This window comes from Mobula hypostoma, chromosome 2, assembly GCF_963921235.1.
Source record: "Mobula hypostoma chromosome 2, sMobHyp1.1, whole genome shotgun sequence".
NCBI classification, from domain to species: domain Eukaryota; kingdom Metazoa; phylum Chordata; class Chondrichthyes; order Myliobatiformes; family Myliobatidae; genus Mobula; species Mobula hypostoma.
Genome location: NC_086098.1, coordinates 171,882,956 through 171,908,748, shown reverse-complemented (window position 1 = coordinate 171,908,748; position 25,793 = coordinate 171,882,956). Strand labels below are relative to the sequence as shown.

Sequence of the window (25,793 nt, the reverse complement as noted above, 5' to 3'; positions counted from 1 at the left end):
TAACACCAAACTATCTTGAATCTCAAATGTATCTATGGAAAAGAATACCATCAACATCTCGGCCTGAAACTTCGAACAGTTATTTCCATAGATACTGCCGGGCCTGCTGAGTCCCTCCGGCGGGGGCAGTTGTGTGTGTGTGTGTGTGTGTGTGTGTGTGTATGTGTATGTATGTATATTTAGGGACCGCACTGCTCACCCCAGTTGGGGAAGAATGCTGGACTGACCACCATATGATTGTGGCCAAGCTCCAGATGAAAGTGCATCCCACCTTGCGGCTGCAAAAACCCAACAAATAGCGGCTAAATTGCAACCGTCTGAGAAACACAGAAGCAAGAAGTGAGTTTCGATGCATCCTTGCTGAGCAACTAAGGGAGCTGGAACCTTGTCTGAGCTCAGAAAATACCATGGAACAACAGTGGACCTATATCATCTCTGCGCTCTATGAGGCAGCAGCCCAATCCATCGGCCATAAGAGCAGGAACCACCAAGACTGGTTTGACGATAACTCAGACACCACCCACAACTTGCTTAAGGACATGCACAAAGCACACCGGGCAACTTTATACAACCCTTCATCCACCAGCATCAGACAGCATTGGCAGGCAGCTCGGAGGAAAGTGCAAAAGGCAATACGGGCCATACAAAATGAGTGGTGGACTGAAAAGGTACATGAAATCCAGTCCTTTGCCGATAATAATGACATGCATAATTTTTATAATGCTGTCAAAACCATCTACGGCCCAATAAATTGATGTGTTACTCCCCTGAAAACAGCAGATGGTCTAACACTTCTGAAGGATCACAATACCATTCTGCTGAGGTGGGCTGAGTATTTTAATACCCTGCTTAATCAGGACACTGATGCAGTCCCCAACATCCTGGACGAACTACTTGAACTTCCTCCTATCCACGACCTCAGTCTACCACCAACCTTCCAGGAGGTTCTATCCGCTGTCCATTCCCTTAAGAACAACAAGTCCCCTGGCACTGACAATATCCCTGCTGAGTTACTGAAGAACGGAGGGTACATGTGTATGCGCACCCTCTACCAGTACATCACCAAAGCCTGGACTGATGAGAACATCCCACAGCAATGGAGAAATGCAAACATCATTGTCATTTATAAGAACAAGGGTGACAAGGCCATCTACGACAATAGTAGGGGCATATCACTCCTTTCATTTGCTGGAAGGGTCCTGGCTGAGGTGATGCTTCAGAGACTCATTAGCAACATCACCGAGTCAATGCTGCCTGAATCGCAGTGTGGACTTAGGAAGAACAGGAGCACGATCGACATGATCTTCACAGCCCGGCAGCTTCCGGAAAAGTGCCGGGAGCAACATCAGGACCTTTTTATGGCCTTTGTTGACCTCTCCAAAGCAGTGGACGTCAGATTAGATGGCAACCTCTTTGACATCAGGAGGCTCCACACAACCACCAAACTCCGTAGAGAGTGGGTGCTGGAGCTGCAGTATGCAGACGACTATGCTCTTGTGGCCCATACTCCGGAGGATCTTCAGACTGTCCTTGCTGTGGTGGTGAGAGTGTACAGCAAAATGGGGCTGACTGTCAATACCACCAAGTCAGGAGTGGTTTGCCAATGAAGTACCAGTGTCTACCCACTCTACCTGCCTTCACTGTTGGTGATGAAAAGCTGTCAGTAGTGCTGTCTTTCAAATATCTGGGGAGCATTCTCTCTGAGAATAGCGGCATTGACAACGACATCCAGAGTCGCATTAAACAGGCATCAGCTGCCTTTGGGAGACTTCGGCGTAGAGTTTTTCAGAACAGGAGCCTTCATCCCTCCACAAAGGTCGCCGTATACCAAGCGGTCTGTGTCACCACCCTCCTTTATAGCTGTGAAGCTTGGGTAACCTACAGCCGTCACATCAAGTCCTTGGAACACTTCCACATAAGCTGCCTCCAGCGCATCCTGGGAATTACCTGGTGTGAGCGGGTGCCTCACACTGAAATACTTGTAAAGACCAACTGCAGAAGTATTGAGGCCATGATCACCCAGTGTCAGCTGCAGAGGTTGGGGCACGTGATAAGGATGCCCCCATGTCGGCTACCCTGCAGAGTGTTATATGGCCAACTACATCATGGTCGACGCTCAGCTGGAGGGCTGAAGAAGCCCTGTAAGGATCAGATGAAGAATGCTTTAAGGAAGTGCACGATCAGACCCGAGGACCTGGAGGATGTTGCTGCTGACCGTACCACTTGGCGACAGCTGTGTAGGGATGGGGTTCATATTCTGGAGATGGAAAGAACAACCAGAAGACAGCAGAAGAGAGCCAGGAGAAATGCAGCCATGGTTGCCACCACTACCACATATACATGTCCCACCTGCAATAGAGCTTGTGGGTCCAGGGTAGGACTGTATAGTCATCAAAGATCTCACCGTTAAAGGAGTGGACGTTGTCATCGGATTTCGATGGACAACCGAAGAAGAGTGAATGTGGGTGTGGTTTGGATTTGTATCGTCAGCAGATTTTCTCGTTTGTGATTGAACTGAAATCTCCCTCCTCTCTGCTCTGCTTCTGCACATCTCCCCTGCCACCCCCCTGCCACCTGTATTTCCTGAGCTGTTTCAGATTTCCAGCACCTGCATTTTTCAATGCTATGGGATGATATTGAAGGCTCTTCAGAGAAAAATTGGAACAGAATTCTGAAAATAGTCTTAGGAGTTCACAAATGATACAAATATCAATAGGAATACAGATGGGCTGAATGGCCTAATTCTGCTCCTACGTTTTATGGTCTTATGAAAAACAGCAATGCTCAAAGTTCAAAGTCAATTTTCAAAGTGCATACAGTTTCTGTCACCATATATTACCCTGAGAGTCACTTTTCTTGTGGGCATTTACAGTAAATACAAAGAAACACAATAGAATCAATGAAAGACTGCACACCAAGATGGACAAACAACCGTTTGTAGCAAATTTCTACAGATGTACCGTGGAGAGCTTCCTAACTGGTTGGGTTACAATCTGTTTCAGAAGGGCCACTGCACAGGATCAAAACAAGTTGCAGAGGGTTGTGAACCGAGGCAGCTCCATTCGGGGCACCAGCCTCCCCAGCACTGAGGGCATCTTCAAAAGGCAGTACCTCAAAAAGGCAGAATCCAGAATCCCCATCACCCAGGACATGCCCTCTTCTCATTGTTACCATCGGGTGGGGGGGGGGGGGGAGTACAGGAGCCTGAAGGCACACACTCAACGTTCTCCCCCTGCTGTGCTGGGGGAGAAGCTGACAGCGATGCAGGTGGATGCTTTCCTGGTGTCATGGATTCTTGATTATCTGACTGGCAGACCACAGTATGTGTGCTTGAAACGCTGTGTGTCCGACAGAGTGATCAGCAGCACTGGGGCTCCACAGGGGACTGTCTTGTCTCCCTTTCTCTTCACCATTTACACCTCAGACTTCAACTACTGCACAGTCTTGTCACCTTCAGAAGTTTTCTGATGACTCTGCCATAGTTGGATGCATTAGCAAGGGAGATGAGGCTGAGTATAGGACTACGGTAGGAAACTTTGTCACATGGTGTGAACAGAATTATCTGCAGCTTGATGTGGAAAAAGACTAAAGAGCTGGTGGTAGACCTGAGGAGGGCTAAGGCACCGGTGACCCCTGTTTCCATCCAGGGGGTCAGTGTGGACATGGTGGAGGATTACAAATACCTGGGGATACGAATTGACAATAAACTGGACTGGTCAAAGAACATTGAGGCTGTCTACAAGAAAGGTCAGAGCCGTCTCTATTTCCTGAGGAGACTGAGGTCCCTTAACATCTGCCGGACGATGCTGAGGATGTTCTACGAGTCTGTGGTGGCCAGTGCTATCATGTTTGCTGTTGTGCTGGGGCAGCAGTCTGAGGGTTGCAGACACCAACAGAATCAACAAACTCATTCGTAAGGCCAGTGATGTTGTGGGGATGGAACTGGACTCTCTGACGGTGGTGTCTGAAAAGAGGATGCTGCCCAAGTTGCATGCCATCTTGGTCAATGTCTCCCATCCACTACATAATGTACTGGTTGGGCACAGGAGTACATTCAGCCAGAGACTCATTCCACCGAGATGCAACACTGAACGTCATAGGAAGTCATTCCTGCCTGTGGCCATCAAACTTTACAACTCCTCCCTAGGAGGGTCAGACACCCTGAGCCAATAGGCTGGTCCTGGACTTATTTCCTGGCATAATTTACATATTACTATTTAATTATTTATGGTGTAACTGTAACAAAAACCAATTTCCCTCGGATCAATAAAATATGACTATGACTATATTTCAGAAACAGTCTCTCCACCATCAGACTTCTGAATGGACAATGAACCCGTGTGCACCATCTCTCACTATTTAAATTTTTTTTCCACTAATTTAATTTAAATATATATTTCTTATTGTAATGTATGATTTTTATTATGTACTTCAATATACACCTGCCGCAAAACAACCAATTTCACGACATATGCGGGTGATATTAAACCTGATTCTGATTTGACCGACGTGCAACAGACGACAAATTGTGCAAATCCAAAAAGAAATAATAATAATAATAATGAGTAATAAATAACACTGAGAGAACGAGTTATTCTCATAAACTGGAAAATAAGACTTCTATTAAACTCAGCCTTTAAACCGATTTCAACTTCTTCATTCCAACATCAAGACTGCAAATAAATTTTGCACCTATCAAAGGAAGTTAAAAATAACTGCACCAAATTATCAACGATCAAAATTTTAACATTTCACTATCATCGCAATTGCATTTATTTGACCTTTCGCAATAACGGACACTGTTCTTTTTTCCACTTTCCCTCCCACGACCCAAAATCAAATCAAGCAGCTTTCACAAACACAAAACTTATTCTAGCAGCGTTACCAAAGAGAGAAATGCTCGGCTCACCTGTTTCCTTACAAGGTTTCCCGGTGCCTTATCTCGGGAACTGGGGAGTGCTGTTCATGTCAAATCAACAGGACCAATTTTTCAGAACTCAAAAGAAAAAGCGAAAGAAACTTTGTTCCAGGAAGCAAGAGTTGTTTTTTTCTTCTTTAAAGAACGAGGCCCTGATTTAGTAGTCCACGCAAATGCCTGATTTAAAGGAAGTAACTCAGAAATGGGAGCAACTTTACAGGTGTGACACTGAGCTGGAATTATTGCAAGCTTTTTCAATCACTGTGAGTTAGTCATTATTTAATTTACAATGCCAACCGCTGGTTGATACAGGGTGGGGTGTAACACGAGGTTCTGCAGATGACAGAAATCTAAGTAACACACACGAAATGTGGAGGTCAAAGGAACTCAGTATCTATGCAAATGAATAAACAGTCCACGCTTCAGGCCGAGATGCTTCAACAGGACGGGAAAGGAAGGGAGAAGAAGCCAGAAAAAGCTGGGAGAGAGGAGAAGGAGTACATTGGTGGGTGATAGGTGAGGGGTGGGTAGTTGAGAGGGGTAGGTATTTAGAGAGGGCAGTGAACCATGGGAGAAAGAAAGATTTCTCCTGCAAATATTTCTCCTTTTCAGTTGATCCTCCAAGAGGACCACAATCTTGTCATTGGGTTTGGAGGCTTGTGTGCCTCAATGACCCAGAGAGTTATGCTGGCTGGAGACAGGGCTTTCTGCTTTGTCTCTTGGTAGGGTCACCTATGCCAAGCAGGTCAAAGGGTAGAGGACACTGATCCACTGGTCCTCCAGATTCGAAGGTTCAGCTCAGGGCTAACAACCCTGACTGGTAAAACAGAACTGTTAAAGAAACAGCAGTGAAGACTCCTTCTACATCTGTGTGTGATGGTATTCCTGAGTCTCCAGCCGGGACTTGCGTAACTGACAGTAGTGAAAACTGAGAGGAAGCAACTGACATGATGAGGGAAGCCCTGAATGCTGCCAGAGATGAAGGACCTTCATTGCTGTCCTAAATGCCAGTGGTGTAACAGGCAGTAAGTTTTCAATCAAGGAAGACTAATACTGTGTCAATTCCTTCGAGATGAATAAACATACTTAGCTTGTTAGAAGAGGAATGAACTTGTAGTAAAGACATAAACTGAGAGCCTAGCCTTCTTGAGGTACTGATCGAGTGGACAGCCAGACTTTTTGCCAGAGGGGAAATGGCTAATATGAGGGAACATAATTTTAAGGTAATTTTAGAGGAATGTATAGAGGGGATGTCAGAGGTAGTTTTTTTTTACACAGTGGTGGGTGAATGGAACGTTCTGCCAGGGGTGATGGTAAAGGCAGATACATTAGTGACATTTAAGAAACTCTTAGATAGGCACCTGGATGAAAGAAAAATGGAGGGCTACGTGGGAGGGAAGGGCTAGACGAATTTTTCCTGAAAGATACTATTGTAACCACCTCAACCACTTCCTCTGGTAGATTGTTCTATCTTCTCAACACCCTCTGTGTGGAAAAAAATACCTCTCAGAACCTTTTTTAAATCTTTCCCCGAATATTCTATATCTATGCCCCCTAGTTTCAGATTCTCTTATCCTGAAGAAATGACCAATTTTGCCTATTGGTCTCATAATACTAAAGATAATATCATTGATATTGATATAAGGTCGCCCCTCTTTCTGCAAGGAATAAGGACCTAGCCTGGTCAACCTCTCCCTGGGGGAAGCGTGTGAGTGTAGATTAAACTTTAGTTATCACACAGAAGGCACAGTCAGAATAAATGATAGAAGTATACAAAAACATGGCTGAAAGAAGATTATAGCTGGGAGCTTTATGTTCAAGATACACGCTGTATTGGAAGGACAGGCAGGAAGGCAGAGTGGGTGGCTCTGCTGTTGGTAAAAAATTAAATCAAATCATTACAAAGAGGTCGGAAGGTGTGGATAGAGCTAAGGATTTGCAAGGGTTAAAAGACCCTGATGGGAGATGTATACAGACCTCCTAAACAGTAGTAAGGATGTGGTCTACAAATTTCAAGGGGCCATAGAAAATGCATGCCAAAAGGGCAACGATACAATAGTCACGGGGGACTTCAATATGCAGGTAGATTGGGAATATCAGGTTGATGCTGGATTCTAGAAGGGGAAATTTCTAGACTGCCTACCAAATGGCTTTTTAGAGCAGCTTGTGTTTGAGCCCACTAGAGGATCACCTATTCTGGATTTGGTGTTGTGCAATGAACCAGAATTGATTAAGAGAGCTTAAGGTAAAAGAACCTTTAGAGGAAAGTGATCATAATGTAACAAATTCACCCTGAAATTTGAGAAGAAGAAGCTAAAGTCAGATGTATCAGTATTACAGTGGAGTAAAGGGTATTACAGAGACATGGGAGAGGAGATGGCCAGAATTGATTGGAAAAGAACACTAGCAGGGATGACGGCAGAGCAACAATGACTGGAATTTCTGGAAGCAATTCAGAAGGCACAGGATATATAAATCCCAAAGAGGAAGAAGTATTCTAAAGGCAAGGTGACACAACCGTGGATAACAAGAGAAGTCAAAGCCAACATAAAAGCCTAAGAAATGGCATATAATAGAGCAAAAATTAGTAGGAAATGAGAGGATTGGGAAGCTTTTAAAAACCAACAGAAGGCAACTAAAAATGTCATTAAGAAGGTAAAGATGAAATACGAAAGTAAGCTAGCAATAATATTAAAGAGGATACCAAAAGTTTCTTCAGGTACATAAAGTATAAAAGAGAGGCAAGAATGGATATCAGACCGCTGGAAAAAGTTGCTGGAGAGGGAGTAATGGGGTACTAGGAAATGATGGATGAACTGAGTATGTATTTTGCATCAGTCTTGGCTGTGGAAGATACCAGCAGTATGGTGGAAGTTCCAGGTGTCAGGGGTCATGAAGTGTGTGAAGTTACCATTACTAGAGAGAAGGTTCTTGTGAAACTAAAAAGTCTGATGGTAGATATGTCATGCGTACATCAAAACATATAGTGAACTGGGGCATTTGCATCAACATTCAGCACAAAATAAGGATATGCTGGGGGGCAGCCCACAGCGTCGCCATGCTTCCTGCACCAACATAGCATACCCACAACTTACTAACCCTAACCTGGAATCCAGGAGCAAATGATAGGAAACCACTGCATCACAAGAACGTACAACTCCTTGTAGACAGCGGCAAGAATTAAACCAATTGCTGTCGCTGTAAAGCACTGCGCTAACCACTGCACTGCTGTGCTGCCTGCAGATCTAGGGAAGGGTTTTAATTACTTATTTTGTTTTATTTAGTGACACAGCGCGGAACAAGCCCTTTTGCCCACTGAGCCACACCACACCAGCAACCCACCAACATAAACCTAGCCTCATCACAGGACAATTTACAATGGACCAATTTACCTACGGTACTGTGCAAAAGTCTTTGGGACATGTAAAAATAAAATTCTGTAAAGTGAAGATGCTTTCAAAAATAATGAAATTAAAAGTTTCTAAATGTAATACCCTGGTTATGATTTCAGCTACTATGCTATCAGGTACTTTGATTTCACAACAAGTATTTGACACACTTACCATTGACCTCACTCAGTGCCCTTGAGATTCTGAGGGCTTAGTACTGATGAGTACCTGTATGATGGTTACTTGTCATTGAAGCCGCAGTTTTCGTAAGCAGATATTGGAGTATTTGAGCCTTTTATGAAAAACAACTCAATATTTGTTTTGGCAGTGTGATCATGGTGATTGTGGTTATAAAGATGATGTGGGAATGACAGGGTTAATGAACGAGGAATGCATAATGGTTCTGGGACCATATGCACTGAAGTGTAGAAGATTGGGGGGGGACAGAGGATCTCATTGAAACATATTGAAAGGCCTAGAAGAGTGGGTGTGGAGATGTTTTAAATAGAAGGTAAGTCTAAGACCAGAGTGCATAGCCTTAGAATAAAAAGAAACATTCATTTCAAATAGAGGTGATGAGGAATCTCTTTAGCCAGAAGGTAGTGAGCCTGTGGAATTCAATGCCATGGATGGCTGTGGAGACCAAGTCATTGAGTATATTTAAAGCGAAGATTGATAGGTACTTGATTAAATGTGTCAAAGCTCCTCAAAGACCATCCTGAGAGATGGAAACAGGTAAGGCCGGCCAACAGAGCTCTGGTGAAGCTGTATGGGCCAATCCCCTGTGTTAGAGTGGTTTTTAGGGTTAGCACATGCAGCAAATAACTTCAGAAACTGACTTCAGTAACTACCCTTCAAATTCGAATATGAACTGTGGATTGAAACTAAAATGCAGCTCTGAACAATGCGTGCCTAAGAACCATAAACCAAGTTAATTGGAAGAACAGACAATGCTGATTTAAATTTGTGACTTATGTGTATTTTGGTGTTTGTAATATAAGTGCAAACAGGGAGGTACAATGGCAGGAAGATACAGGCATTTGAAAATTACATATAGTTCAAATGTAAAATTACTGTAAAAATGGAATTGCCTTTTGATCTTTGGCGTATAAAATATTGTATAGTATTTGGCCAGGCAGACCTCTTGCTCCAAAAGGGTTTCCAATATGATGCTTGCTGTATCTTATTTTGTCAAATAAAGAGACTGCTTTATGTCTACCAGTATTTCTCTCTGGTGGCTTTATTCATGCAACAACACCCTGTACAGTAGATGCAATGGATTGCTAAAACATTGATGTACCCCGACCATACAATTGGCTTCAGAGGACAATGGAGACAGAAGGTCATCGATGGCCTGTGCTTCATCTAGGAGCTAAAAGCCCAAGTAAATAAGTAAGTGTCAAAGGTTACAAGGAGAAGGCAGGAGATTGGGATTGAGGGGGTAATAAATCAGCTATGATAGAATGGTGGAGCAGACTCGATGGGCTGAATGGCCTAATTTTGCTCCTAAGTCTTAAGCTCTTACGTCAGATTCAAAAACCCCACATCACGGCGAACACCACAAACTCAGCTGATGTAAGCTGTGGCCCACTATCAGTACCCAAGTACTCAAGATAACATTACTTGAAATAAGAATAGATTTGGAAGTTTCTTCAGACCACAGACTAGCCATTTTAATATTTATCGTTAATGATCAGATAAACGTCATCGAGATCAGCATCAACCTTTGGCCATAGTCTGGCCACAGTGTTGTGCCGGGGTAAAAGCTCTTGGCCTGAACTGATGAATTAAACATTATTACAGAGACACAAGAGACTGCCAATATATCACATTACTGCCCAAGCTCATAAACACAAGAAATTCTGCAGATGCTGGAAATCCAGAGCAAAAAATTTTAAAGTTTAAATTTTAAAGCAAATTTTATTATCAAAATACATATACGTCACCATATACAACCCTGAGATTCATTTTCCTGTGGGCATAATCAGCAAATCTATAGAATAGTGACTGAAACGGAATCAATGAACGATCAACCAGAGTGCAGAAGACAACAAACTGTGCGAATGCAAATATAAATAAATAGCAATAAATAATGAGAACATGAGATAACTAGATAAAGAGTTCTTAAAGTGAGATCATTGGTTGTAGGAACATTTCAATGATGGGGCAAGTGAGTGTAGCTATCCACTTTGTTCAAGAGCCTGATGGTTGAGAGGTAGTAACTGCTCTTGAACCTGGTGGTGTGAGTCCGAAGGCTCTGGTACTTTTTAGCTGATGGCAGCAGCGAGAAAAGCACATGGCCTGGGCGATGAGGATCTTTGATGATGGACGCTGCTCTCCTACAACACCATTTCACGTTGCTGGTGCTCAATGGTTGAAGGGCTTTCTCCATGGTGTACTGGGCAGAATCCACTTCCTTTTGTAGGATTTTCCTTTCAAGAGCTTTGGTGTTACCATACCAGGCCATAATATAGCCAGTAAATACACTGTCCACGACACATCTATTGTAGCTTGTCAAGCACATACAAAATGCTGGAGAAACTCAGCAGGTCAGGCAGGAAGGGAATAAGGGTCAACGTCTTAAACCATCGGGACTGGAAAGGAAGGGTGAAGAAGCCAGAATAAGAAGGTGGAGGGAGGGGAGGAGCACAAGCTGGCAGGTGACAGGTGAAGCCAGGTGTGTGGGGGAGAGGGAGAAATGAAATGAGAAACAGGGAAGTGATACGTGGAAAAGGTAAAGTGCTGAAAATGAGTAATCTAATAGAGAGGAGAGTGGGCCATGGGAGAAAGGGAAGGTGGAGGGGCACCAGGGAGAGACAATAGGCAGGTAAGAGGAGAGGAGGTAAGGAGGGAGCCAGACTGCAGAATGGAAGAAGAGGGAAGGGTGACGGGGAGAAATTACATTAGTTGGAGAAATTGATGTTCATGCCATCAGGTTAGAGGCTAACCTAATAGAATATAAAGTGTTACTCCTCCAACATGAGAGTGGTCTCATCATGACAGTAGAGGCGACCATGGACTGACTTGTTGGAATGGGAATTGGGATTGGAATTAAAATGGTTGGCCACCTGGAAATCCTGCTTTTTGCGGAAGGCGTGTAGGTGCTGTATAATGAGAATCCACTCTAGGCCATTTGAGAAAACTTTGGAATCAGAATCAGAATCAGGTTTACTATCACTGACACATAGTTTGTTGTAAAATTTGTTGTTTTTCAGCAGCAGTACAAAACTGCCAAGTTACAATAAACACTGTATAATAAAAGATAAACAGGTAGTGCAAAAAGAGAGTAACAAGTGAGGTAGTGTCCACGGTCCGCTCAGAAATCTGATGCAAATGGGGAAGAAGCTGTTCCTAAAACATTGAGTGTGTGTCTTCAGGCTCCCGTACCTCCTCCCTGATGGTAGCAATAAGAAGAGGGCGTGTTCTGGATAAAAGGTTAAAAGGTTCAATTATTATCAAAGTATGCATGCAGTATACGACTCTGATATTCGTCTTCTCCAGATTGCCACTAAACAAAGAAAACCATGGAAGTTGTTCAAAGAAAAACAGCAAACCCAAACCCACCCCCACACAAGAACAGCAATATTATCATCAACCACCCCCCAGCCCCACTCCCCCGCTCAAAAAACTAGCAAAATCACAGGAACGTCGGCCCCCAAAACCACCCACACACAAAAAACTAACAAAATCAAACGAACATCAGTCCCCAGCAACCCTTCCCCGCATAAAAAACAAACAAAATCACAAGGAGAACATCGGCCCCCAACCCCCTACACAAAAAATGAACAAAATTGTAACAAGAACAGCAGCCCCCAAACCCCCTCCTCCCACACAAAAAACTAACAAACTCACAGCAAGCACGTTGGCCCCCAAACCCCCCTACATAAAAAATGAACAAAAATGCAACATCATCAGCCCCCACTCCCCCCACAAAAAACTAACAAAATCACAACAAGAACATCAGCCCCCAAACCCCCACCCCACAAAAAAACTTAACAAAATCACAACAAGAACATTGGCCCCCCTCCCACCCCCACAAAAAGCAAATAAAATCACAACAAGAACATCCGTCTCCAATACCCGCCCTGCACAAAAAAAACGAACAAAGTTGCTACAAGAATAGCAACCCCCAAACCCCCTTCCTCCACCAAAAAAAACCTAACAAAATCACAGCAAGAGCATTGGCCCACAAACTCCCTCCCACCCCCACAAAAAAAACAAACAAAATCACAACAAGAACATCGGCCCTGTGGTGATATCACGTGCAACGATTTGCCAGTACATGATTGGACAGAGGACTGAGTATGTGTGGGATTGCCAGAATGTTCCAGCACATGGCTGGGTTAAGACGTGTTTGTTTATTACTGTAAATAAAAGTTCTCTGATTCTTCCAGAATATGATTCTTTACTGTTAACCCACGGTACATTTAAACAGAAGTAACAATAACATGGTGTCAGAAGTGGTTCTGGAAGATTAATACAGGGGAATTGAGAATCGAAGATAATCAAAAAAAATGAAGAAAAAAGTTTGAACTGTAAACGGTAAAATGGAAGGTTTATAACCCCCACCAAAATTGCAGCTGACTGGCAATGTAGCTGAGAATTGGAGGATATTCAAGCAACATTTTGAAATATATTTACTGGCGATCGGAGCTGATAGAAAAGCGGACAAAACTAAAGCTGCAGTCCTGCTCCATATAATCGGAAATGACACAGTAGAGATATATAATAATTTTGTCTTTGAAGATGGAGATAATTTCAATTTAAAGTCGATAATGGACAGATTCAAAGTATTTTGTATACCTAAGCATTAATGTATGAGTGGTATAAATTCTTCACATGTGCGCTGAGAGCTACTGAAACAATTGATCAGTATGTGACTGAGTTAAGAAAGCGTAGTCGAATGTGAGAGTTTGGATTGTTCACAGACTCTCTTATTAAAGATAGACTAGTTTGTGGCATTCGAGATAATGCTCTGAGAGAAAGGCTGTTGAGAGAGCAAGGCATAAATTTTGAAAAAGCTTTGGCGCTCTGCAAAGCTTTTGAGACCGTAATGTCGCAGGCTGAAGAGCTTTTTGTTGAAAACTGCAATGTAAACGCTGTAAAAAAGCACAAATAGATCAAGAAATATAATAATACATCGACAAAACCAACAGGGAGCAAGACAGTATTTCAAAGAAAAAAGTCACGTGATCGCTGTGCGTGGGAACATCGCCCATATCACTGTTTCGCATATGGCAAAATTTGCTACAACTGCGGTAAGATTATTCATTTTTTGCGCTGTTGTAGAAGTAGAAAGAAGGAAAATGAAATGAAACAAGTAAATGCAGTGATTTAAGATGACCGTGAGGAATTGATATAGATGCACTTTATGAAAATGCTGACATGGAGAATATAAAAGCAGTAGCTGCAGTGTCTGATACGACCAAACAAGAGGCAATTGATGATGTGAAAAAGCAATGGGAGGAGGAGGTTGCTTTAATGCAAGCGATAATTAAAGAGACACTGAGAGAATATGAGATTCCGTCTAATCACCGGCTAGAGCAAGAACACTCACAGTGGGCACAGTATAAGGAAGAAGAGAAAGCACAAGTGAAGGAATTCAGAAGTTGTATTGAAATGATGAAGTCTCAGCATAAAAAAGAGATTACACAATTTTGTCGTATACGTTAATGATCTGGATAATGGGATGATAAATTGGATGAGTAAGTATGCAGATGATACTAAGATAGGTGGAGTTGTGGATAATGAAGCAGGTTTTCAAAGCTTGCAGAGAGATTTAGGCCAGTTAGAAGAGTGGGCTGAAAGATGGCAGATGGAGTTTAATGCTGATAAATGTGAGGTGCTACATTTTGATAGGACTAATCAAAACAGGACATACATGGTAAATGGTAGGGCATTGAAGAATGCAGTAGAACAGAGGGATCTAGGAATAATGGTGCATAGTTCCCTGAAGGTGGAATCTCATGTGGATAGGGTGGTGAAGAAAGCTTTTGGTATGCTGGCTTTTATAAATCAGAGCATTGTGTATAGGAGCTGGGATGTCATGTTGAAATTATACAAGGCATTGGTGAGGCCAAATTTGGAGTATTGTGTACAGTTTTGGTCACTGAATTATGGGAAAAATGTCAACAAAATAGAGAAAGTACAGAGAAGGTTTACTAGAACGTTACCTGGGTACCTTCACCTAAGTTACAGAGAAAGGTTGAACAAGTTGGGTCTTTATTCTTTGGAACGTAGAAGGTTGAGGGAGACGGTATAGAGGTATTTAAAATTATGAGGGGGATAGATAGAGTTGACGTGGATAGGCTTTTTCCATTGAGAGTGGGGGAGATTCAAACAAGAGGACATGAGTTGAGAGTTAAAGGGCAAAAGTTTAGGGGTAACATGAGGGGGAACTTCTTTACTCAGAGGGTGGTAGCTGTGTGGAACGAGCTTCCAGCAGAAGTGGTTCAGGCAGGTTCGATGTTGTCGTTTAGAGTTAAATTGGACAGCTATATGGACAGGAAAGGAATGGAGGGTTATGGGCCGAGTGCAGGTCGGTGGGACTAGGTGAGAGTAAGAGTTCGGCATGGACTAGAAGGGCCGAGATGGACTATTTCCGTGCTGTTATGGTTATATGGTTATAATGAATGCATTAGATGAAGAAAAGAAGATTCGTATTTCATTACAAATGGAAGTGGAAGGCATTAGGAAAGATACAGTCCAAACAGAAGCAGGGAAGCAGATTGCTGAGGAGGATAGCGTGAACTGCTTACCTGAAATTCCAGATTCTAACCAGGAGGCATGTGAGAGTATAACAAAAAGTTTAGTTGAGATACATAAAGAAAAGCTTAAAGCAGAAAAGAAGCAGCACAAGAAGAGTCATTGCCCAGATAGCGAAGAGCCAACTTCAGAGTTTTAGTTAGCTGATATAGATTTGTTTATTGGTTAATGTTGGTATTTGTTTTTCTTTTTAAGGAAAGGAAGATGTGATTCTTCAGAGATTCAGTTAACTGATGCAGATGAGAGAAAACATGTAAATAATAACAAGGAAACACAAGATCTGTGTGTACCACTTAGAAGGTCTACTCGTGTTCGTAAACCCACAGAGAGACTGATAGAGACTTGTTGAATTATGTACAAACGTATTTGCTTTGATTAACATTGTTAATTGTTTTTCTTTTTAAGGAAAGGAAGATGTGGTGATAGCACGTGCAATGATGTGCCAGTACATGATTGGACAGAACACTCAGCATGCGTGGGATTGCCAGAATGTTCCAGCACGTGGCTGGGTTAAGATGTGTTTGTTTTTTTACTGTAAATAAAAGTTCTCTAATTCTTCCAGAATATGATTCTTCACTGTTAACCCACGGTACGTTTAAACCTTACATACTGTTTATATTCTATACCTTCACAGTATGGTCTGGATCAATTTTGACCCGGCCCAAGAATCCCCTCATAACAAGTGTCTATACCAAATTTTGAACCACAGATCTATTTAGAATGTATAAATAGCCTATCTGACGTTAATAAATGGGTGATTAATCCTTAACTAATGTTTCAGAGATCTAAAATCCATTTCAATAGATACGGGTCAAATTTGACCTGGAATCGCCTCAATGTACAAAAATTTGTAGCACCTGTACAAAAGTATAAAATTTTAAAATATTTTCATTTTTGCGCATTTTGGGTCACTTTAGGAAAAGTCATCAAATTTCGGCTTAAAAAATGGCATTTAGGATGTTTTTACTGCTGTCAAATGTCAAAACGGGTCAAATTTGACACGAACAGTATGTAAGGGTTAAACAGAAGTAACATAACAGCCCCCAACCCCCTACACAAAATATGACCAAAATTGCAACAAGAACATCAGCCCCCCGACAAAAAACAAACAAAACCACAGTAAGAACATAATCCCACAAACTCTCTTCCCCCTCCCCCGCACAAAAAAACTAACAAAATCACAAGAACATCGGCCCCAAACCACCCCCCCCACAAAAAGAACTAACACAATCACAACAAGAACATGGTCCACAGTCCGAATCCAAACGCACAGGACCTCGGTAACACCCTCTGACAACATCAATAGAGAGAGACACTGTTCGAACACAGAGGCCTACGCTGTGGCAACAGCAATAGGCCACACAGGCTCCTTCTCTGGTAGCAGGGGGATCAAAAGACAGGTAGCTGGTGCTGAACCCATGCTCGCTTTCTAGATTCGCCTCGATGTTTCAACCTTTCTCATCGCCTTAATCGGTGAAATGGAGTCAAACATTGGCTTATGCCTCGTCTCATAGTTTCTTCGCAGGGAGATCATACTGTAAATAACAAGTCTTCAAAGACTAGTTTACTTCCGTGTCTATTGTCCACAGTGAGCTTTTTACACAAACGGCCTAGAAGAATCTTAGAGACATAGGCCTCAGCTAATGCTGGAAAGCTACCTTCTCAGAGTACATAAATCTTCCAGCATTAATAGATCACTTATTGATATGCTAAATTATAAGCTTCCTTGAACTAAACAACTTAGTCAGTGTCTTTTTTGAAACAGACCAAAATAAATAACCCATTGTCTTATACTGCATCCTTGGCCACTAATAAATCCAGCGCAGTGAACTACATCTGCTTCTACAGATAGAGTGCCTGCAACACTACTCTATTGGCAATACTTTGTTTTAACTTCAAACTGATCACTGCTTGTCATTTACATTTTGACAACTGAAGACTAACTCCCATTTATGACCAGAAACTAAATATTAACTGGAAGTTAACTTACAGGTGTCTGCCCTGTTTTGAAAACAGAGCTTAGCAAACATCCAAGAGGCCCACAGGCCAGAAACTAAATACGTCATCACATTTGACATTGACCTTATCCCATCTATTGACATGCAGTTCAAGTTTGACACAGCGAACAAAATTACAAGAGTTTCTTCTCAGTTTGAGCATTTCTCATGACATGGAGCGTATTAACACTGATTACATTACCACCAGGTTTGGTGGCTCCAATGCACAGGATCACAAGGGGCTGCAGAGGCTTGTAGAGGCACGTCCCCGAACCATCGAGGACATCTTTAAAAAGGTGTCATCCATCGTAAGGACCCTCACCATTCAGAACATTCCTTCTTCTCATTGCTACATCAGGGGATACAGGCACCTGAACACCCACACTCAATGTTTCTTCCCCATCACCATCAGATATCTGAATAGTGCATGAATCCAAGCTGCCACAAATTGACAAATTTCATGACATAGTTAATTCCACTTCCAAAAATCACAAGGAAAACATAAATTATACACAATACTGTACTTATATGCACCACCAAAAGATTGCTTTTCATTCTCTTACTCTCCAATGAGGAAAGTCCCAACTTTTTTTATAGTGAACCACCCATCAACATATCCTTCACCAGTATCTGTAAGTGCAAAGTGGACAGTGTACAAAATGCACACAGTAACTCACCAAATCTTTTCACTTCCCAAACCAATTACCACCACCGATACAGAAACACTTACAGGTCTGCCGAGGCTGAAGGAGCTGTCTCACGACCAAATTCTCAAGAGCAACGGGGTTAGGGCATTAAAGTTGGTCTGTCAACGACGTTGCTGTTTTGAATGAATGAAAAGGGAAAAAACAAATCGTCGGTTGGTTAAGGCTTCATGAACAAGGCATAAGCGTCCCCCAAATTCAAACGCGGCCAGGAGAAGGATGAAGGTGACTGGGGAGATTCCCTGACCTGTCTCCCGCCTGAAGACAGGGACTACAATTCCCATGATGCGCAGGAGTGGCGATGGCGGCCCGGGTCTCAGGGCGGCCGCGGTAAATCCCGCTGGAAAACGGCAGCGAGACGGAAGGGGAAGGGACGAGGGTGGAGTTATTACCGAACTCAGGCTTCGGGGCGATTAATTCCGATTTCAGCATCAGGACCAGAGACTGCGGCATTATGGGCAGGGCCAGGAAGGAGGGAGGGAATGAGTGACAGGGAGGGAGGGAATGATAGGCAAGCAGTGGGAGAATGGGAGTGAGAGGCAGGGAATTGAAATGGGAGGGTGGAAGGGAGGGAAGGGGCAGTAGGGAGAGACGAGGTGGGAGTCCCAGAGAGGAGAGCCTAGAAATGGGTTTGGAGGAAGGGGGAGTAAAAGTGTTTTCCAAGGGATGAAGGGGATAAGCGGGAAAGGGAGAGATGAAGAGAGACTTGGGAGTCGGGGTGGCAGGATAGCAGTATATATTTTCAAGGACCTCCCCCCCCCCCGCCCCCGACTCAGAACATGCTGTTTTCTCATTGCTGCCATCAGGAAGAAGGTACAGGAGCCTCGGGAACAGCGCCACCAGGTTCAGGCACAATGATGACTCCTCAACCATCAGACTCCTGAACCAGAGAGGATAATTTCACTCAGCTTCACTTGCCCCATCACTGAACTGGTCTCACTTTCAAGGACTCTTCTTTCTCTATTTATTGTTTATTTGTTAATTATTATTGTTATTTTTATTTCTTTATCTTTCTTTTTGGTTATTTTCACAGTTTGTTGTTTTTTTATGTACGTTGGTTGTTGTCTGCCCTGTTGGGCGCAGTCTTTCATTAATCCTTCTGTGTTGTATTTGCTGAGATTGCCTGCAAAACAAGGAGTTGTGGGTTGTATATGGTGACATTTATGTACTTTGATAAAAATTTACTTGGAACTTGGAGAGTTGGACAATGGGTAGGGAGAAGTGGGGGGGGAGGTGGGGGAGTTAAGTGAGTGGGGGGGGGAGTTCCTGGCTGGGTGTTGATCATGTGGATGGGGGGGTGGAAGATGGAGGGGAGAAAGAAGAGGGCAGATAGAATCTAAAGGGGTGGGTCTTGTGCTCAAGTCTGTACAGAGGGATTTGAATCTACAACCTTCTGACTCAGAGGCAAAAGTTGGACGTTGTGACTATCTGAAATAAACTATCATTCTATGACTTGTTTCAGGATAGAAAGCTACTAATGTAAGATGGCTGACGACAAACAGATGTTTAAACATTTCTGCCCAAAGAGTCAGACATCATTTGGAGACCTGTTCACCACCTCATGCCACAGGTGCCAGCCCGAGCAAGTAAGCTTTGCTGTCATTTTAATTATGTTCCTTTTACTTACACATCTGAAGCTTTTTAGTGAGCCCTTCATAATGCCAGCAGAAGGTATTAGAAACCCTACTGTGGCATTTGGGGAAATTCCTTGAATAATTTTCTTGTTCCAGTGAGTCATTTGTCAGGACCATTAAAGTCATCAGATATTCACTAATGTTGACCAACCTGATGTTTTATCTAAGAATTAGTGTCTTCCCAGAATTACCATCTTGATATAGCATCCTGTGGCCACATTTCTCTCTAGTTCATCAACAAAGGAGGCTACAGATGTTGGAATCTGGAGCAACAGAGAACCTGCTGGACTACACCAGGGGTTCCTGACCTTTTTTATGTCATAGACCAATACCATTACCTGAGAGCTCTGTGGACCCTGGGTTGGGAGACCCTGTGCTGGAGGAACTCAGTGCATTGAGCAGCATCGGTGGAGAGAATAGAATTATTGGTGCTTTGGATTCCACAAATTTGCTTTGAAATCGGAACTTTATTTGTCACATGAATATTGAAACATACAGCAAATGTACTGGTGCCAGGCCACAAATGTCACCAAACTACTGCCAGCAACGTAGCATACCCACAATTCGCTAACCCTAACCCTAGCACTAACATTGACCTGGATATCTTTGGAATGTGACATGAATCTGGAGCACCCAGAGGTAACCCTCACGATCACGGGGAAAACATACAAACTCCTAACAGGCAGTGTACCTAATAACTTGGGCACTGAGTGTATGTTTGTGGTCTTAAACTGCTGTAGCCCATTCTCTGACCTCTCATTAACAAGACATTTTTTCCCCACGGAACTGCCGCTCAATGGATGGTTCTGTTTTACACACCATTAACTCTAGACTCTGTAAACTTTAGAAACTGTTGTGTGTGAAAATCCCAGGAGATCAGCAGTTTCTGAGATACTCAAACCACCCTGTCTAGCACCATCAATCATTACACGGTCAAAGTCACTTAGATCACATTTCTTCCCCATTCTGATGATTAGTCTGAACAACAACTGAACCTCTTGACCTTGTCAGCATGATTTTATGCACTGAGCTGCTGCCACCTGAATGGCTGATTAGATATTAGCATTAATGAGCACGTGAACAGTGGTTCCTAATAAAGTGGCCACTTTGTGTACTTTGCTTCTGTTCAACTCAATTTACAAAGTTGCACTTTGCTGCAAAGGCTGTTTGACACTAGAACCTACTTAAACCTGTGATAAACATCTCTGTATACAGACACATGCACACAGACACACACAAACAGCATTTGGATAACATATACACAGTGCTTGATGTGTCTTTGATTGTACAAAGTACAAGTTCAAAGTAAATTTATTATCAAAGTACATATATGTCACCAGATACAACCTGAGGTTTGTTTCCTTTTGGGGATACTCACTAAATCCAAGAAACACAATAGAATCAATAAAAGACCACACCCAAAAGGGTGGACAACAACCAATGTGCGAAGGACAACAAACTTCAAATATGAAAGATAAAAAAATAATTTTAATGTTAGAGAAATTAGTTTACTAAGGAAATTTGGTTAAAGTTAACTGCAAGTAAATTAGTCACGGACTTTGAACTAAAGAGAGCTTTATTCACAAGGCATGGAACTGCTAAATTCCAAATAATACAGGGTGCACAGCTCCTTTTATGCACACACAAATCGATTGCAAAAGCAAAGGATGTTCGATTAACCTTGCGAATTAGAAAAAAGATAAGCCAGGTTCACATGCAGATCTCTTGTGATAAACTGCACCCATAGCAATAGACAAAATTAAAAATTCAGTAAACACAAAATACTCTGCAGATGCTGGGATCAAAGCAACACTCAGAACACGCTGGAGGAACTCAGCAGGTCGGGCAGCATCCGTGGAAACGATCAGTCAACGTTTCGGGCCGGAACCCTTCATCAGGACTGAAGAGGGAAGGGGCCTATAAAGAAGGTGGGGGGAGGGTGGGAAGGAGAAGGCTGGCAGGTTCCAGGTGAAAAACCAGTAAGGGGAAAGATAAAGGGGTGAGGGAGAGGAAGCAAGGAGGAGATAGGCAGGAAAGGTGAAGAAGGAATAAGGGAAACACAATGGGTAGTAGAAGGAGGCGGAACCATGAGGGAGGTGATAGGCAGCTGGGGGAGGGGGCAGAGTGAAATAGGGATAGGGGAAGGGAGGGGCTGGAGACTACCTAGACGGTATATGAGGTGTTGCTCCTCCAACCTGAGTTTAGCTTCATCATGGCAGTAGAGGAGGCCATGTGTGGACATATCCGAATGGTAATGGGAAGCAGAGTTGAAGTGGATGGCAACCAGGAGATCCTGTCTGTTGTGGCGGACGGAGCGGAGATGTTCGACGAAGCGGTCCCCCAATCTGTGTCGGGTTTCACCGATGTAGAGGAGGCTGCACCGGGAACACCGGATGCAATAGACGACCCCAACAGACTCCCAAGTGAAGTATTGCCTCAGCTGGAAGGACTGTTTGGGGCCCTGAGTGGTGGCAAGAGAGGAAGTGTAGGGACAGGTGTAGCACTTACACTTACAGGGATAAGTGCCGGGTGGGAGATCCGTGGGGAGGGACTGATCCCTGCGGACAGCGGAGAGGGGTGGAGAGGGAAAGATGTGCTTGGTGGTGGGGTCCTGTTGAAGGTGGCGGAAGTTGTGGAGGATAATGTGCTGGATCTGGAGGTTGGTGGGGTGGTAGGTGAGGACAAGGGGAACTCTGTCCCTGTTGTGGTGGGAGGAATGGGTGAGGGCCGATGTGCGGGACATGGAGGAGATGCGGGTGAGGGCATCATTGATGATGGCAGAAGGGAAACCACGATCCTTAAAGAAAGAGGACATTTGAGATATCCTGTAATGGAAAGCCTCATCCTGAGAGCAGATGCGGTGGAGGTGGGGGAACTGGGAATAGGGAATGGCATTTTTGCATGTGGTGGGGTGGGAAGAGGTATCCAATCCTTATACACCTCCATTCCCCATCAAGAAGGCTTCAAAGCCCTCCGCTACTTACTGGACAATAGACCTCACCAGTTCCCCACCACCACTACCCTCCTCCGGTTGGCGGAACTGGTTCTCTCACTTAATAACTTCTCTTTTGGCTCTTACCACTTCCTTCAGACCAAGGGTGTAGCTATGGGCACTCGCATGGGCCCCAGCTATACCTGCCTCTTCGTTGGTTATGTGGAACAGTCTGTGCTCCAAACCTATTCTGGTACTGCTCCCCAACTTTTCCTTCGGTACATTGATGACTACATTGGTGCTGCTTCCTGCACCCATGCTGAGCTCGTCAATTTCATCAACTTTAATTCAGACATCCACCCAGCCCTCAAATTCACTTGGTCTATCTCAGACACTTCTCTCCCCTTTCTCGATCTCTTGGTCTCCATCTCTGGAGATAAACTGTCCACTGACATCTTCTACAAGCCCACTGACTCTCATAACTACCTCAACTATACTTCTTCCCACCCTGCCACATGCAAAAATGCCATTCCCTGTTCCCTGTTCCTTCGTCTCTGCCGCATCTGCTCCCAGGGTGAGGCTTTCCATTCCAGGACATCTCAAATGTCCTCTTTCTTTAAGGATTGTGGTTTCCTTTCTGCAGTCATCAATGATGCCCTCACCCGCATCTCCTCCATTTCCAGCACTTCGGCCCTCACCCCATCCTCCCGCAACCACAACAGGGACAGAGTTCCCCTTGTCCTCACCTACCACCTCACCAGCCTCCGGGTCCATTACATTATCCTCCGCAACTTCCGCCACCTTCATCAGGACCCTACCACTAAGCACATCTTTCCCTCTCCACCCCTCTCCGCTTTCCGCAGGAATAGGTCCCTCCGCGACTCCTTGATCCACACGTCCCTCCCCATGGATCTCCCACCCGGCACTTATCCCTGTTAGCGTAAGTGCTGCACCTGTCCCTACACCTCCTCTCTTGCCACCATCCAGGGCCCCAAACAGTCCTTCCAGGTGAGGCAACACTTCACTTGTGAGTCTGTTGGGGTCATCTATTGCATCCGGTGCTCCCGGTGTGGCCTCCTCTACATCAGTGAAACCCAACGCAGATTGGGGGACCGCTTCGTCGAGCACCTCCACTCCGTCCACCACAACAGACAGGATCTCCTGGTTGCCACCCACTTCAACTCCGCTTCCCACTCCCATTCAGATATGTCCATACATGGACTCCTCTACTGCCATGATGAAGCTAAACTCGGGCTGGAGGAGCAACACCTCATATACCCTCTAGGTAATCTCCAGCCCCTTGGTATGAACATAGAATTCTCCAACTTCCGGTAATTCCCTCCCCCTCCCTTCCCCTATCCCTATTTCACTCTGCCCCCTCCCCCAGCTGCCTATCACCTCCCTCATGGTTCCGCCTCCTTCTACTACCCATTGTGTTTTCCCCTATTCCTTCTTCGCCTTTCCTGCCTATCACCTCCCTGCTTCCCCTCCCCCACCCTTTATCTTACCCCTTACTGGTTTTTTACCTGGAACCTACCAGCCTTCTCCTTCCCACCCTCCTCCCACCTTCTTTATAGGGCCTCTGCCCCTTCCTTCTTCAGTCCTGACGAAGGGTTCCGGCTCGAAACGTTGACTGATCATTTCCACGGATGCTGCCCGATCTGCTGAGTTCCTCCAGCGTGTTGTGAGTGTTGCTTAAAAATTCAGTTCTGTGTACAACTTTGTATTAACAGACAGTTTGCCTTATATCCTTGAGGCTAATTATTGCAAGATAAGCAAATGCAAGTATTTATTCTAAGACTTGTCTCTGCCAAAATCCAAGGCTATGTATTTCACAAGCCAAGCTGCAAACTGATTTCCATATTCTCTTGCAAAAATGCCATCCCCTTCTTGCAATTCCTCCGTCTCTGCCGCATCTGCTCTCAGGATGAGGCTTTTCATTCCAGGACGAGGGGGCTTCCCTTCCTCCACCATCAACTCTGCTCTCAAATGCATCTCCCCCATTTCATGCACATCTGCTTCACTCCATCCTCCCGCCACCCCACTAGGAATAGGGTTCCCCTTGTCCTCACCTACCACCCCACCAGCCTCCGGGGGCAACATATAATTCTCCATAACTTCCGCCACCTCCAACGGTATCCCACCACTAAGCACATCTTTCCCTCTCCCCCCTCTCTGCTTTCTGCAGGGATCGCTCCCTATGCGACTCCCTTGTCCATTCGTCCCCCCCATCCCTCCCCACTGATCTCCCTCCTGGCACTTATCCTTGTAAGCGGAACAAGTGCTACACATGCCCTTACACTTCCTCCCTCACCACCATTCAGGGCCCCAGACAGGCCTTCCAGGTGAGGCAACACTTCACCTGTGAGTCAGCTGGGGTGATATACTGCATCCGGTGCTCCTGATGTGGCCTTCTATACATTGGCGAGACCCAACGCAGACTGGGAGATCGTTTCTGCTCTGAACACCTCTGCTCTGTCCGCCAGAGAAAGCAGGATCTCCCAATGGCCACACATTTTAATTCCATGTCCCTGATGATGGATGCTGTTTTCCTGCAACAGCAGTCTGAGTAGATAGGCTCACTGGTGGTGAGGGCTTTACCTGTGATGGACTGGGCCATATCCACTACTTTTTGTAGGATTTTCCATTCAAGGACATTAGTGTTTCCTTACCACACCATGATGCGACCAGTCAATAAACTTATCTGCAAATTATGGAAGATTGTTTAGGTTTTAGCTGTCATGCAGAATCTTCGTATAAGGAAGTAGAGGTGCTGCTTTGCTTTCGTGCTGTGCCCAGGACAGATCCTTTGAAATGATAACATCGTATTGTGTTAATCAGTAATATCATTAGCTGGAAAACTCCACACCCTTGTGGGTGATCAATAATTTTCTTGCTGTGTGTGCTGTACAGATTGTAAATGCCGTGGACAGCTGCTTGTACTTGGTAGCTGGGAGCTGAAGCCTGAACTGTAGAAGGCTATAAATGATGAGATTGTCTTTTGGACTATGAAACTTATAGTTAAAATGTTACCAGGTTTTCCTGGACTGGTTAGTGAACAGCACAGCTGAAAGAGCATACCCTATTTTATTCTTTGTAATGAAAATAAACAGCTATCATGTTTTCTGTGTGACAGTTACCATCCAGACGTGAATTCAGACCCTTATGGCGAGGAGGGAACCTTGTGGTTGTTCAGCTACTTCCACAACCAGAGGCTGAAGAGAATTGTGTTCTTCACCTGTATTTTAGCCAGATGAGTGGATATCAATTGCTGCCCAAGACTTTAAATCATTTTGCTTTGACAGTTGCATTGGGTATTCCTCCTTTACTTGGCTTGTTGCTTTTAGCATCAGAAATATAGGAGCATAAACTTTAAATCTGTTAGTCTACACTGGATTTCAGGTGTTTTAACACTGCCATCAAGTTCCCTTGTGAAGAAATTAATAGTGCTGTT

General features: G+C 44.1%; 1 protein-coding gene across 11 annotated transcripts in view; it reads right to left on the bottom strand.

Moving 5' to 3' along the window:
- The window catches only part of rbck1 (RanBP-type and C3HC4-type zinc finger containing 1), an 83,629-nt gene extending 58,488 nt beyond the window's left edge, over positions 1–25,141 (bottom strand). For 2 of the 11 annotated variants that reach the window (XM_063041066.1, XM_063041068.1), the window contains exons 1-2: positions 25,012–25,141; positions 17,800–17,889 (exon numbers count right to left, since the gene is read on the bottom strand). The gene's annotated coding sequence lies outside the window, so the exon portion shown is untranslated. Of the gene's footprint in view, positions 1–4,909; positions 5,060–17,799; positions 18,026–25,011 lie in introns of those variants that run through there. The other 9 variants (XM_063041072.1, XM_063041064.1, XM_063041074.1 and 6 more) reach the window with 7 other exon arrangements.
- Between the last annotated feature and the right edge of the window lie 652 nt (positions 25,142–25,793).